This window comes from Scleropages formosus, chromosome 3 (genome assembly GCF_900964775.1).
Source record: "Scleropages formosus chromosome 3, fSclFor1.1, whole genome shotgun sequence".
NCBI classification, from domain to species: Eukaryota; Metazoa; Chordata; class Actinopteri; order Osteoglossiformes; family Osteoglossidae; genus Scleropages; species Scleropages formosus.
The window spans coordinates 19,675,720-19,689,051 of NC_041808.1; the positions used below are offsets into that span (position 1 = coordinate 19,675,720).

Consider the following 13,332-nt stretch of genomic DNA (forward strand, 5'->3'; position numbering starts at 1 on the left):
ACCCCGACACATTTCTCAGGACCCAGCTGGGCCTGACTGGCCTGTCATGGGCTTCTGCTGCAATAAAAGCTGCCACCCACTGGTGTAAGGATGCAGCTAAGCTTGCTCATGTCCCAGAGAACATGGGGGAGGTAAATCTGGCCTCCAAGTGACCCAGTGGAGAGCACAGAACTCTGATTCCTGGCTGGAGAACATGCAGGGTTTACATATAATATGCAGTGGGACCTCCCTTGCTCTCAGGTTTCATGAAGAAGAAGGACTTTCTGCTGAAATAGACCTCATGATGCCTTTTCCCCTCTTCCTTAGAGATACGAGGCAGAAATAAAACAAAAACACTCAACGCTGGAAGTATGTGAGCATATATGTGTTATATAGATATATTAGACAACTTCCTACAGCTTGATAAAACAATTAAGTATAACTGTTGAACAAACAATTTAGGAATTTCATCTTAAGTTAGCGTACATGTTCTGTAAAGGCTGGGGTTTTCTAGAATATACTGAAGGACATCTGCTTATTCTGATGGAGAGCAGTGACTGTGAGCTATTAAACTGGACTGTTCTCACTTATGTAAAGTATGCAGTTTGACCATTCCAATGTATATCAAAGAAAGGTTTATAAAGAGATTTTCTCACACACACACTTTCTGAACTGCTTGTCCCATACGGGGTCACAGGGAACCAGAGCCTAACCCAGCAACACAGGGCGTAAGGCTGGACGGGGAGGGGACACACCCAGGATGGGACGCCAGTCCATCGGAAGGCACCCCAAGCAGGATTTGAACCCCAGACCCACCGGAGAGCAGAACCATGTCCAACCCACTGCACCACCGTGCTCCCCTAAAGAGATTTTAATTTCTTCTACATATACAAGGATCAACTGAAACACAGAATCATTGTCCCAAATAAATCTATACCTTCGCATCACAATTTCACAGCAGAGTACAATTTTTCCCCCTTAGCGTTTGTGCAGCTGTATTTTTAGTCAGTGGTGTTGGGGCACAGATGCTAATTTTGTGCTCCGACATGGACAGAGAGCAGAGAGAGACTGGCCACAGGGAATTTGGGTTTAGGGGGAACTCGTGGTTTAATTTCTCACTCAGTAAGAACATGTTGCCCTACAAGAAAGGGATCCACGGTGGAAAGGTCAGTCGATGTTGAGAGTGGATCTGCCGAAGCTGGGTCATTGGATAAGGGGTGACAATAAGGTGTTTGTCTATGGTGTAACCCACTGCGAAAGCTTTCTGGGGATTTCTACCTACTCAACCCATCCCAGAGAAAGACCAAGGCTAAAACAGTGCTAAAGTCTGCTCACCTTGGCAGCTTTATTTTCTACGCCTGACAAAGCCTCCTTCTTCCTTGATTTGAGAACAATCGCGTAAGCTCTATATTTGTGGAAATCCATATACTGTATGAATATGAAATTATAATATGTTGCATTCAGCATTTAACCAACATCCTTTTGATGAAACCAAAAAATGTAATAGCAGAAAAGAAGAAATTGAAGCTCTCTTTGAACGAAGATGCCAGGAATGTTAAAATGAGGTCAGCGGGAAAGAGCACCGTGATGAGCTGTCTCTCCTTTCCCTGGCAAGCCTCTGAATGACTGCTCACAGTGATGTGTTAGTCACATGTTCGGAGTATAATTCCGTTCAGGCCCTGTATTCGAGTTCAGCGAGGCTATCTTCACATCTGCACAAGCAGTGCGGCACGGGTGAAATACCACAGTCCCCAAGGGGAAGTTGTACACACAAGGCATCATGCAGCCTGTTTGAGTAATGCAAACACACTAGAAAACACTGGTTATTAAAAGGTCCACGCTGCATTTATGTAATATTTTAATATCTGCACAGACACACAATGTCTACAAATGCTTGTCCCAAGTGGGGTCATGGCGAACCAGAGCCTAACCCGGAAACACAGGGGGGGAGGGGACACACCCAGGACGGGACGCCAGTCCATCACAAGGCACCCCAAGCGGGACTCGAACCCCAGACCCACCTGTGAGCGGGACCTGGCCAAACCCGCTGCACCACCACACCCCCTTCTAATATCTAGACCAGTCAAATTAAATTGAGAGGAAATAAACAGAGCAATGATTTAGCATAGCTTCCACTGCTCACACATCAACTGGAATGGGTTACCTGAATCATGTTGCTTTACTGAATTTCATTATTGCATTTCTTAGTTTTGCTTCTGTCAGGCTTAAATCTTCCATACAGCTGCTCACAAGAATAACAGCTTTCTGTCGCTTCTTACTAAAAACATTAAAAACCATCCAAACTGACTTTTATTACTGGAACTCCACAAACCAGTCAAATGACATGTAGAACAATTTTTCAATTGTGCTATGTAAAACTGTTACTCAGGCAAACTAATTTTATATGCAACTTAATTTGTTTTAAGTATTAAGTCATTGGTTTTAAGTATTACGTATTTACATTTACATTTATATTTATTCACTTAGCAGTCACTTTTCGCGAAAGCGACTTCCAATGAACTCTGTGTAGTGTTATCAGCCCGCACACCTTATTCACCATGGTGACTTACACTGCTAGATACACTACTTACAAATGGGTCACTCATCCATACATCAGTGTAACACACACACTCTGTCACTCACACACTAATTATTTAATAGCAGAACATGAAAACTGTCCAGTTTTTCATGTTGTCATTCAACATGTCATTCAGCAATCTAATATTTTATATTCAGAATTTAACCCTACCAGTACTATATATTACTGCTGTATACATGTTAATACTGGTTTGTAAGTTTAGAAAATTTCAGTTAGAAAGTTATGCTATGAATGGGCTCTGAGCTGTGATGTTACTGTGAAAATGCCTCAGTACCACAAAAAACCCCATTCTCTGGAATGATTTGGGGGAGTGCAGTGAAGTGAATGATTCCTGCAGCTGTTTGGGGTTTTGAGTTTGGAACAACCTTAAGTCTGTCCTGTCAAAGCTTTGTGACCTTCTGTTTATTTCCAGAGGTTGGCAACAAGTCAGTGGACAGCGTCTGTACGACAGTGATCACAGTTACAGCAAAAAGGTACTTTTGTAGTTTTAGTGGTGTTGATTGGGAAAGTATGGTGGTAAACAATTTCATTTACCGTAACCAGGCCATAATACAGTTCCACTGATTCTCACGGTCACCATGGACACACACAGAACACATGTCCAGTAGAGACCTCGGAGCAACTCGGACTCTTCTGTCAAAGTTGTGTGCCTCTGCTGTAGATGTGTTTTAATGTGATTTGCTAGCCGGCTTAATACCTGTTTGTAAGGCTTCCTGAAAATGTCATGCTTTCATGCTATCATCATGTTACTTTGCCTGAAAAAAAGTACGTCTTGGCTTGTGTTGATCCCACAATGTAATCTCTGACAGTGGAAAGTCAGAATATGCGGAACGTTACAGCAAGAAGCATCACGTAGGCTTTATGAGCCAGAAATGGAACACCAAACTGACAGCTCACTGAAATAACAGAAGTGTCATGTGATCTTGTTTTACCAGCTCATTCAAGAAAAAAATGTTTTACAGAATAGTATTGCATTGTTTCCAATGTGGTTTTATGCTTGTCTAAATCAACACAGCTAGACATGGTGAAGAAAAAAATTAAATGGATGCATAGCATTTCTACAGCAAATGTATTTGTAAACAAAATTAGCCATGAAACTAAAATACAGTTTTTTTGAAATCTAATGTAATCATCCATCCATCCATCCATCCATCCATCCATCCATCCATCCATTCATCCATCTTCTGTCCCGCTTGTCCTAAAAGGGTTGCGGTGGCAGCAGGGAGAGCAGAGAGGCCCAGCCGCCCCTGTCCCCTGCAACTTCCTCCAGCTCAACCTGGGGGATCCCCAGCCGTTCCTCCAGCGGGTCCTGGGCCGACCTCAGGGCCTCGTCCCAGTTGGCCGTGCCTGGTATACCTCCAAAGGGAGGCGCCCAGGGGGCATCCTTATCAGATGCCCGAACCACCTCAACTGGCTCCTCTCAATGTGAAGGAGTAGTGGCTCTACTCTGAGTTCCTTCCGGATGTCCGAACTCCTCACCCTGTCATGGCGAGTTAGTCCCAGCACCCTGTGAAGAAAACTCATTTCGGCCGCTTGTATCCACGATCTTATTCTTTCGGTCATCACCCAGAGTTGATGACCATAGGTGAGGGTAGGGACGTAGATTGATCGGTAAATGGATAGCTTCGTCTTATGGCTCAGCTCCCCCTTCACCACTACAGTCTGCCACAGCGACCGTATTACTGCTGCCACTGCTCCCAGTCTGTGGCCGATCTCACGCTCCCTTCTTCCCTCACTCGTGAACAGGCCCCCAAGATAGCTGAACTCCTCCATCTGGGGCAGAAACTCTCCCCTTACCTGGAGGGGGCATACCATCCTTTTCCGTGAGAGAACCATGGACTCAGACTTTGAGGTGCTGATCCTCATCCCCACCGCTTCACACTCAGCTGCAAACCGTTCCAGTGCGTGCTGGAGGCAGCCATGTGACGGTGCCAAAAGGACAACATCATCCGCAAAAAGCAGAGATGTTACCTTGCGACTCCCACACAGAATGCCCTCCTGACCTCGACTGCGCCTTAATATCCTGTCCATGAAAACCACAAACAGGAGTGGAGACAAGGCACAACCTTGGCGGAGTCCAACACCCACACTGAACAGGCTTGACTTAATGCCGAGTATACGGACACAGCTTTCGCTCCGTATGTACTGGAGTAAGGACTGAATGGCCCACAGTAGTGGCCCCGGTACCCCATAATCCTGAAGCACCTTCCACAGAATTTCCCGGGAACACGGCCATAGGCCTTCTCCAAGTCCACAAAACACATGTAGACTGGATTAACAAATTTCCATGCCCCTTCAATTATCTGTGAGAGGGTAAAAAGCTAGTCCACTGTTCCACGGCCAGGGCGGAATCCACATTGTTCCTCTTCAATCTGAGGTTCAGCTATCGGCCGGAGCCTCCTCTCCAGCACCCCGGCATAGACTTTCCCAGGGAGGCTGAGAAGTGTGATGCCCCGATAGTTAGCACACACTCTCCAGTCCACTTTCTTAAAGATAGGGACCACCGCCCCAGTTTGCCAATCCAAGGGTACTGTCCCCGAAGTCCATGTAACATTGCAGAGGCGTGTCAACCGTGACAGCCCTGCAACATCCATGGCCTTAAGCATTTCCAGGCGGATCTCATCCACCCCCGGTGCTTTGCCACTGTGGAGCTTACCAACTACCTCAGTGACTTCCACCAGCGAAATGGACTCTGACAGCCCGAAAGCCTCTGGCCCTGACTCCTGTAAGGGAGGCATATCACTCGGGTTTAAGAGTTCTTCAAAGTGCTGCTTCCACCTCCCGACAATGTCTTCATCAGAGGTCAGAGTTTCTCCACTCCTGCTGAACACAGCCTGAGTGAAACTCCTCCAACCCCTTCTGAGCTGCCGGATGGTTCTCCAGAACCTCTTTGAAGCCGACCGATAGTCGTTTTCCATGGCCTCTCCAAACTCCTCCCATGCCTGGGATTTTGCTTCTGCAACCACAGCCGCTGCTGCCTTTTTCGCCTGCCGGTACCTGTCTGCTGAGTCAGGAGTCCCCAGAGCCAACCAGGCCCTAAAGGCCTCCTTCTTCAGCTTGACGGCTTCCCTCACCACCGGTGTCCACCAGTGGGTTCTTGGGTTGCTGCCATGACTGGCACCACCAAGCTTTTGGCCACAGCTGTGCCTGGCTGCTTCCACAACAGAGGTTTTAAACAGGGTCCATTAAGACTCCATGTCCCCTACCTCCTCTGGGACATGGGAGAAGCTCTCCCGGAGGTGTGAGTTAAAATCATTCCGGACAAGGTCCTCTGACAGTCGTTCCCAGAACAAAAACTATGAAAGAACTAGAAAAAAATCTGAATCAGAGTGAGGTTTTATTTGCCAAGTGTGCTGACACACACAAGGAATTTGCTTTGGTGCTTTCAGTATTACAGACAATAGACAAGACAGACAGCTGACACAGATACAGAATAAATAGCATATTTACGGAGTAAAAAGAATAAATACAAAAAAAAGTAAATTACAAAAGTGATGGGATATATTGTACTGATAGGACACCTATAGGGGAGTGTAACTGTTCATGAGGGTGATGCCCGAGGGAAAAAACTGTTCTTGTGTCTTGTTGTTCTGGTGAACAGTGCTCTGTAACACCTGCCAGAGGGGAGAAATGTGAAGAGTTTGTGCCCAGGGTGTGTGGGATCAGTGATGATTTTGCCCGCCCGCTTCCTCGTTCTGGTCTCCTACAAGACTTGAAGGGTAGGCAGGGGTGCACCAATGATCCTCTCAGCTGTCTTGACCATCCTTTGCAGCCTAATTCTGTCTGATAAAATGAGTATGTTCAGCACTGCATAAATACATTTTCTCATGATTTTTGGAATGACAATAATGTAAAGCCCAGAGCTGTAGGAGAAAAGCATAGTGCATAATGGTTTCATTCATTCATTCATTCATTCATTCATTCATTCAGTTTGTTTGATCTTTTGTTTGTTCATTCATTTAAATGTTTCAAATGCAGCTATAGCTCTTTATGTGCCATTCTGTTTGACACAATACCAGCTTATTAGAGAAACAAAGCAATGGATTAGCTGCACTGGATCAGTGCAGAAAGTTTACTGTCACTAAAGAAGTTACAAAAGGAAAAATGTAACAAAGAGCAAAAAATCTTAAACTTGTGTTTAAAATACACAATTCAAAGCAAGTGTTCTGTTCAGTTTTTAAATCAGAATGTAAAAGGCTTCATTTGTAGAGCATTCACGCTAAACTTTATAACAATTTTTTAATGAAGAGTTACTTGGCAACTGCAAGAAAAAGCTCCATATTAACAATGTAGTACTCCATAATAACTGATCAATATTTTGTTAAAAACAAAAAACAAACTAATGTGCACATATTCAAGTATAACAGCACATGACATTGAAATGATTTCTCACAGGTTTTATATATGTGTAAGATCCATTGCTGATGTTTTGGTTCAGAAATGGCAAGGTTAAAAAAAATCCTAATTGATAGGCATATATATATATATACACACACATATACTGTCTGAAACCACTTGTCCTGAGCAGGGTCGCGGCAAGCTGGAGCCTAACCCAGGCAACACAGGGCGTAAGGAGGAGTAGGTGACACACCCTGGATGGGTCTGCAGTCCGTCACAAGACACCTCAAGCAGGACTTGAACCCCAGACCCACCAGAGAGCAGGCCCTGGCCAGACCCGCTGCGCCACCACAACCCCCTTTATAGATAGTGTATATGTAAATGAATAAAAGTTGATATTGATTTATCAACATTTAATCAACTGACTACAGTACACTAAGAGCTATAATGCTTTAATGGTAAGAAGGTGGTACATGAGAGGTCTTGCGTAAATTTGATGAGGTGAGCATGCCACGACAGACTTGGAGATGTGTAAGAGTCTGCAAGTGATGATTGACTCAAATCTTTCTCTCAGCACATCAAAGCCACAACATGGACCTGCAGATACATCCTGGATAACATCCACAGGATCTGTCCTTACCTCACAACTGACTCTGCCCTACCATGTCCAGGCTATGGTGACTTCCCAACTGGATTACTGGAACTCTCTCATGTGGCCTTCCTGCTACTGCCATCAAACCTCTGCAGCTGATACAGAATGCTGCTGCACAAGTTGCGTTTAATTTGCCAAAGCATTCCCATGTATCTCCTCTACTCGTTTCTCTGCACTTGCTTCCTATAGCTACCCGGATCAAATTTAAGACCTTGGTTATTGCCTACAAATGCATCAGTGGAACTGCTCCCAACTATTTACAGGACTTGATCATTCGCTACACCCCAACTAGACTGCTTTACTCTTCCACATCTGCTCGCTTGGTGGTCCCGCGCATGAAAGCTAAAGCACGGAGGTTTTTTGGTTCTGGCTCTGTTGCGGTGCAACTTATTCATTTAGCCGAAGCTTTTCTTTAAAGTGGTGTACAATTCAGAGTAAACAAAAGACACACACAGTCTGAAACCTCTTGTCCCAAGCGGGGTCGCGGCAAACCGGAGCCTAAGCCAGCGACACAGGGCGCAAGGCTTGGCGGGGAGGCGACACGCCCTGACGGGATGCCAGTCCGTCGCAAGGCACCCCAAGCGGGACTCGAACCCCAGACCCACCAGAGAGCGGGACCTGGCCAACCCTGCTGTGCTGCCACACTCCCCTAGTTAAATAATCTACTTTAAAATAATTTACCAGTAATTTACCTATTTTATAATAAATTTGAATTTATTATAAATATAGTGCATCTTGAGTTTGAAATGTGTCCTTGTATTGCAGCTTAAGGACTTGCATTTCTGGACATCAGCATCAGACAGTGAAATACAGTTTCACTGTTTCTCCCAGAGCAACACAACTACTCCTGCAAATACTTATGGCTGTAATAAGATGTAAATTATCATGGTAATTCTTCTCATATGTTGTTTCCTTTTAATTAATGGATACAAGAGAAAATCTCATCCTCATGCCTGAACGTTTTTAGCATGTTCTCAGTTGAAAAAACTGTACACATCGGCGGCATAACAACACCGGCTTGTCCAGTATTGAGGGTGGCAGAAACAATATAGTAGTAATCACTGGAGTTATACTCAGATATGGAGGAGGCTTTTATAGTTTATTAAGCGTGCTTGAACGCTGGGGAACAAGTCCCCCTCGTACTTTGTAACGCCTACGGTAAATATACCGAATGCGCACATTAAGAGTTGGACAGAAGCCGTGTGCTGGCGGTGTTGCCGCGGTCCTGTGTTAAAACGCCTCAGCAGGAATTCCCGCCCTGACTTGGCGCTCGCGCCCTCGCCTTCAGAGCCCCTCGAGCTGTCAGTGTGGCGCGAGAGAGCGCTCGAGCGGTCGAGCTTGTCGACGACGGTCTTCTGCTGTTCTCACAGCGCGGCGCCGTGACAGCCCACGGAAAAGAAGATTTCACAAGTGGATTTTCATCACGCCGTGTCTTCAAGGCGAGGATTCTAAAATAAAATTTGTTTTCCACACTTAGAGAGCGTTCCTGTTCGTGTAACTTAAGGTAAGTTTAAATGGAGCGAAGTGAAGTGAGAAGCGACAGTTGAGTTGTACGGAGTTGCGGTGACGAGATGCATTCTGATTCTGTGTGTATTACGTTTTTTCTGCTTCTCATTTTGACAGTGTTAAAAAGGAGAATGTAAACTTTTAGTTGGTATTTTAGCTAAATGGTTTTTTTTCGTAGAACTGATCGTTGGAGAGAAAAAACCTGCTAACCCAGGTCTGTGTGTGAACTCAGTCAAAATACCATTACAATGGTAAGATCAGGAGGTCGTGGTCCGTAAAGCGGAATCTGAGGAAAAAGCGTTCCTCAAAAGTCAGCTATTGACGCGTTATTAATATGAATAACAGTCTAAGTAACACCTCGGGCACGGCGCTGTCCGCGCTTCTTTCGCGACGCCACAGCAGCGGGAGCGCGCTCATTGAACGCGCTTGTCTCACGTACCTGCATAAGACTCGCACCAGCAAATGTTTACTGGATGTGGACGGAATAAACAGGCTACGAAGACGTGCTCAGTGTCACTACCACTGACTTATGTGCATGCATAGTAAACTGAAATAGTGCAGTTATTTCACAAGCAGCAGCTTGTTGTTATATCACTTGTAATTTATTATTTTTCAGCTTTTCGTGCGGCCACATTTGTTCATAAACAAGAAGAAACGAACTAAAATATTACGTTTGATCAGTCATAAACAGTTATCCGGTGTCCATAAAGCAAAGTAAGTTAACATGAGGAGGATTGCATTTTTAGCAAGTGTGGAATCCCCATATCATCTCGGGCATGGAAACGGGGTGATGTTCTCTCTGCGATGTGAGCACACGTGTTGTCACGTGTTCGCAGGTCACCATGTGCACCTTTTCTCCAGTTTGTAATTCCTATAATAATTAAATTAGTGATTCAGTAATTATCCATCTTGCTGGCCTGTGGATTGGAGTTGTTAACCCACAGGTCACAAAGGAGAGTCAACAGTAGAGCCAGAAGCTTCACCCCTGTGTCTTCTGTTCTTTTTACCATCAATCTTTCACAGTTTCACAGTGCTGAGAAGCTGTCTAATAACACAGGGTCATTTCTGCTTTAATTAACTCGGAATAGAGGTGGTTCTAGATAGAGATTAGGCAAGATAATCACCTCATGGAAGTGAAACCAAGTTTGTTATAGTTCACTCTGGGTTTTCTTGCAGTCGCAATGATCCCCCGCATAGCTTAATTGTTTTTGTACACTTACATGAGTAGTGTTTGAAAATGGCCCTCAGAGTTTGCATGAGGTACAGGGCTTATGTTTTCTGAGTTTCTGTCTGTGCCTTGTCATTTCATCTAAAAGTGAGCTCTAACAATATGTATGTCATGCATCCTAGAAATATATTGTTAAGTACTGACTCTTCTCATGTCCCAGCAGAATTATGGGACCTGTATTGCTGCAAGCTATTGACTTTAGCTTTTCAAAGGAGTTAGATGTCAAATGTACTGACACATATCAAGTGGCTGTTTGTGCTAAAGAATGACCCAAGTGCTCATCATGTCTGGTGATCTCTTCTCTGAAGCATGCCTGCTCATCTCCAGTGGCAAGTGCTGTTGGTTCAAGCAAGGGTAACAAGTTTTAGAGAGATGAGTTTCCTTGAATTTTCCTTAAGTAAGGTAATGAGTGTATATTGTTTCTTAGAACCTTTCGTGTTGGTCTGGAGGGTGTCTTTCAGCAAACCTTTAACCACATTAGTTTCATTTGTAATAGTTAAAAGTTGATATAGTTCAGTTTCACACACACAGTTGTGCTTAGGAATCTGTCTCTGACAAATTGGGAAGCTAGGTTATCTGTTTATGCATTCAAATCTCTTTCTGCATTGCAGTGTTTCATTTAGTCAAGCAAAACTCTAACCTTGTAATTATTGTAAGCCTTTTCATGGGTGCACAGAGTCTATTTCTGGTTTTACTACTTGTATAATTTTCTTTGTTCATCACGAAGGCTCCTTGAGAGAGCAGTCTTTGGACTCTTGAAGTGTGTATGCACCATAGGTGGTAAAGATAAGCGTCAACCAGAATTGATTCATTTACTCCAAGATAGTTTGTGATGTTCCTCTTGAGCTATTTAGCATCTCGAAGTAGGCCCACTTGTGCTGTTTCCACCTTAGATCACCTCCTGACATGGGAGGTTTGCTGCCTGTCAGACACTGAAGGAGTTCATTATCCTTCCACATTCGTTCAATTGCCAGTGGATAGATAAGAAGAGCTGGTGGTGATGACACTTGGAAATAGCCCTTGGCTGCAGTAGAGCTCAGGCTTCAGAAAGACATGATATTCATCTTCCCATTCATGTTCAATAACCTCTTAAACAGTGCAGGATTGTAGTTGTCCAGAAGCAGAGAGTTTATGGCTGGGTACATCCTAGACAAGATCCCAGTCCATTCCAGTGCAATCACAGACACTCATTTGCTCACAGATACACACGGTAAGGACTGTTTAGAATCAAGATGTCACCTGAAACACATGTTTTTGCACTGTGGGAGGAAACCAGAGAAAATCTACAAAAATATGGGGAGAATATGCAAAACCTACATAGACTGAGCTAGATACAGTGTGAACCCACAGCTGATAGCACAGTGATGAGCCGAAGATAGGGTACATATACCTAAAAGTAGGGCTGTCACTGGTGGATAACAAAACAAGGCTGTGAGAGTTTCATTATTGGTGACTTCTAAAAATGTAAAGGCAAGGAAATGTTATTATTGCTGTATCTCCCTAAGCATAAAAGATTATATGGGTTAAATCCTAATAATGTTGGTCTTATTCATGTTGGCTCCAAACTATCTGATAAGTACTAGAATTTTTGTAGACAGCTACATTTATAGCTCCCTTTTAGTTAATATCTATAATAATGAAATGGTCTCAGGGAAAAAACTCATTAGCAGGAAGTGGCACTGTAAGTTATATCCTTCTCTTCCTGCAGCAAGGATTATTTGATCACCCAATTTGACACCATCAAGAAAGCTATATCCTTTCACTGTTTTGCTTGATTCATTGGTACTAAAGTATGCCTTGATGTTGTCACATGGGCCCCATGCCAGACAGCAGACAGTTAAGGGATTTTCTGGCATCTGTCAATTTGAAGACTGGAGTGTTTTATGGTATGTGTGAAGGATGATGAGCTGCTCGCTGCCAGGCTTCTGGCTAGGAAACAGCAGAGGTTATAAAGGGTACATGCTCCACAGGCTGACTGCTTTCCAGCCAACATGCCTGCCTGCCTCAGAGACAGGGATTACTTTGGGTGACTGCAGGAGGAGGGACTACTCATGATTGGTGGCTTGGCTTTGGACCTGGTGGGTGATGGAGGAGGGGTTGAAACTATCACTGAGTCTGGGATAAGATCAGCACCTTGACACTACAGGTTTCATGTTCTTTGTTTATTGAGGAGTCACCTGAACCTCTTCCTTTAAAGGACAGTGTTCTTTTGCAGGACACATAAATCCACCAGCTGAAACATTTGTCATTGTTCCAGAATATAAAGTTAATAGTAGTAGACTGTGATGAGAGAGAGCTTTCCCTGGCAGAAGACTGCAATGAATATACTACAGCCTTAAGGCATTTCGCTCATGGTATTTTTAATTAAAATTTTGTGGCAAAATGCAAGCAATTTCTTTACTTCAAATACCATAAAGGTCATTTTTCATTGTGTGTGCAGAGTTGTGTACAAAAATCTTTCTTTCCAAGACATAAAGATGTAATTAATTGATTAATTTTCTCACCTCACAAGGGGTCTCTGTTTTGGATGAAGTGGGATTTGATGTCTGATTATGAGGTCATGGCTGTTCTCTAGCTGGCTGGGATCAGTGGGCATGGCTGCATGCTCTGTATCCACAGGGAATAGCAAGGTGTGCAGTAGCTGCCTACAGGAAGCTGGTTAATTCAAGTGATTTATAAGGTGACAGTATGCATTAAAAGGAGATGGTACTGCAGCAGTTGGAAATCACAAATGCCTTTACCGTGTACCAGTGAATGCCAGCTCATTTTAAGTACTGCTTGTACCTCAAATATGTGGGACCTCCCAGCAAGTTACTCCAATGTTTTTGTTTTGTCATGGGCTATCGCTATAGAGAGTGTCTCTATGTGTCCTAAGGGACGGTTGACAAGAGATGGTATGACATAGCCCAGTAAACTGTACATCTTTCTGGTCCTTGTGTACTTGTGTGATTTCACACATTCAAGGTGCTCAGTAATAATGTATGTTAGCAGGGTGCAGATTAAGCCTTTTGACTTTGAGTGTAGCCATTC

General features: G+C 44.0%; 1 protein-coding gene across 2 annotated transcripts in view; it reads left to right on the forward strand.

Moving 5' to 3' along the window:
* Nucleotides 1-8,885: 8,885 nt before the first annotated feature.
* ppp2r3a (protein phosphatase 2, regulatory subunit B'', alpha) overlaps nucleotides 8,886-13,332 on the forward strand; it is a 59,424-nt gene continuing 54,977 nt past the window's right edge. For both annotated transcript variants that reach the window (XM_018753628.2, XM_018753630.1), the window contains exon 1: nucleotides 8,886-9,072. The gene's annotated coding sequence lies outside the window, so the exon portion shown is untranslated. The remainder of the gene's footprint in view (nucleotides 9,073-13,332) is intronic.